The following is a 2,787-nucleotide window of genomic DNA, read 5'->3' as shown; positions in this document are numbered from 1 at the left end:
CATGTATTACTAAGATGTCTTGTGGAACTTATACTTCCTTATGCTCTGTTTTCCATGAATAGATGACCCTTCTCTTTGCCAACACAAACCCCTCTACATGCACAAGTAATCCCATTCTGTCCTATAATCTCCAGCAGTTTCCCCCCTTAATTATATACACCATCACTTATCTTCAACCTTTTCCTGTCTATAGACTACGTATAAGTACTCCAATGTCTCCTCCATTTTCAAAAAACCCTCATTTGATACATCTCTCCCTGTTAGCTTCATTTTCTGATTTAAACCTTTGAGAAGACTGTAATAGTTTCCACAACTTCCTTTACTCTCACTTCTTAATTCTCTGCTGTCTGGTTTATAACCCATCATTCAACTGAATCTACTGTCTCCAAAGTTATTAGTCATTTCTTAATCATTATTTCTAATGACCTTTCCTCAATCCTCATCCTTCCTGGACTTTCTGCAGCCTTTGACATTGTCTAGCAACTTCTTTTCTTCTCTTCTTTCTTTCATAAGTCTCTCCTAATTAGAATCTATATCTACTTCCCTGTCAAAGTGTTCATTCTAAATACAAGTCTAACCATATCCTGCCCTTCTTCCTCCCACTCAATAAATTCTAATGTTAACTTATCACTTCCACTATGGAATATAAAATCCTCTTTTTGGTTTTCAGGGTACTTCAAAATTGGTGTCCCAACCCCAACACATAGACATTTCCAGTTTTCTTATACAGTATAGCACTCCTATCTCATGTACCTTGTAATCCAATAACATTGACCTGCTAGCTCTTCCTCAAACAAACTTTATCTGCTCAATTGAGCTTTTATATTTGCTGTCTTACATGTTTGGAATAATCCTCCTTTTCATGTTGGTCTCCTAACTTCTACAGGAAATCTTTTTTTTCATTTCTTCTTAATTCTAGGGAATTCTAAAATTGGTTGGTTATTTCCAAATTATTATATATACATATATAAATATATACACACACATATACGTTTATGTATAGACACATATACACATATATACATATACCTATACACACATGTTTATTGATTAATTCTCTAGATTTTCATTATACTGTTCTCTCCTGGTTCTCTTGCTAATTCACTGACTTTTCTTTCTCAGTTGCATTAGCTGGGTCTTCATCTAGATCAAACCTGTTAATAAGTTGTGTCTAAGGTCTATCCTGGCACCTGTTCTCTTCTCCCTCTATACAATTTCTTTTTGGTGAGGCAATTGGGCTTAAGTGACTTGCCCAGGGTCACACAGCTAGTAAGTGTTAAGTGTCTGAGCCTGGATTTGAACTCAGGTCCTCCTGAATTCAGGGCCGGTGCTCTATCCACTGTGCCACCTAGCTCCCCCCCCCCCATACAATTTCACCTCGTGATCTCACCAGCTCCCATGGATTCACTTGTCAGCTCTAATGAGATCATTCCCAGATTTATTTGTCCAGACTTTAACTCTGTCTTGAATTCCAGTCTCATATCTCCAGATGCCTAATGGACATTGCAAAGTGTATGTCATGTAAATGTCTTAAACTTAACATGTCCAAAATTGAACTCATTATCATTATCCCCAAACCCTTCCTCTTCTTTCTTTCTTTCTTTCTTTCTTTCTTTCTTTCTTCCTTTCTTTCTTTCTTTCTTTCTTTCTTTCTTTCTTTCTTTCTTTCTTTCTTTCTTTCTTTCTCATCAGTACGTCACTTTATTGGGATGTAAATGGTGGTGGTTTTTTGGTACAGATTATGAAAAGGTTAGATAACCAAAATATGCATGCACTAAAAGACAGGAGGAGTGGCACCCACAGTTCCCAGGTGTGGGGGAAGCAAGGTGTGTGGCTTAGCTCTGGTTGTGTGCTTGTCAAAAAGATATTCTGCCATGCCAGAATCAAGGGCCCCCATTTTGCGCAGGTTGGTTACGTGATCACCCAGTTGTTTGATGGACTTTACCTGTTCATCCAGGTAGTGGGTTTTGATGAAATCACATAAACGGGGGTCGTTTTTGTCAGTTGCCAGCTTGTGCAGTTCCAGTAACAACTGATTGACAATTTTTTCCAAGTGCAGAGCACACTCCATTGCGTTCAGTCCGCTCTCCCAGTCATCTCAGTCTGGTTTCTTGATGTCCTGCAGGAAGATGCGGCCGCTGCATTGGTTCTGCAGTGTCATCAGCTTCTCAGCATGCTCCCTCTCCTCGTGGGACTGGTTCAGGAAATACTTGGCAAAGTTCTTCAGGGCCACATCATCTCAGTCGAAGTAGTAAGACATAGACAGGTAGACGTAGGAGGCGTAGAGCTCCAGGTTGATCTGCTGGTTGATGGCGGCCTCAAAGACCTGGTGGTAGTTCTGTCACAACTGAGAGGGAGACGGGGTCATCATGGCGGCAGAGATGGTGGGGGCAGCTTAGACGAGGAGGCAGCTGCACAGCAGCTGCTGCTGAGGCTGGGGCAGCAGGGACGGCCGTTGTGGGGTGGGGGGGCTGGGGGGGCTGAGCTGAACAGCTACTGCTTGAACGGTAGGACAGAGAAGTGTTGGTTAGTGGAGGTGAAGGTGGAGAGGGGGCTAAGGGAGGCTCTGGCCGGAAATTGAGCAGCGGGTTCCGTTCAAGCACTGTTGAAACAGGAAACCACAGGTACTCCCCTTCCCTGCACTTCTGGCCCTTAAATTCTTTATTACTGTTGAGGGTACCACCATCCTTTTAGAGGAAGGGAAGGAGAATAGAATAAGCATGTGGATAATATTTCCTATGTGCTAGGCATTGAGGTAAGCACTTTGCATTTATTATTTCATTTTTT

General features: G+C 41.8%; 1 pseudogene; it reads right to left on the bottom strand.

Annotated features, from left to right (window-relative positions):
• Window positions 1-1,562: 1,562 nt before the first annotated feature.
• On the bottom strand, window positions 1,563-2,386 carry LOC122725501 (annotated as a pseudogene).
• Window positions 2,387-2,787: the final 401 nt, after the last annotated feature.

Source organism: Dromiciops gliroides, chromosome 4, assembly GCF_019393635.1.
Source record: "Dromiciops gliroides isolate mDroGli1 chromosome 4, mDroGli1.pri, whole genome shotgun sequence".
NCBI lineage: Eukaryota > Metazoa > Chordata > Mammalia > Microbiotheria > Microbiotheriidae > Dromiciops > Dromiciops gliroides.
The sequence above is the reverse complement of the archived record's forward strand: the minus strand, read 5'-3'. Positions and strand labels throughout refer to the sequence as shown.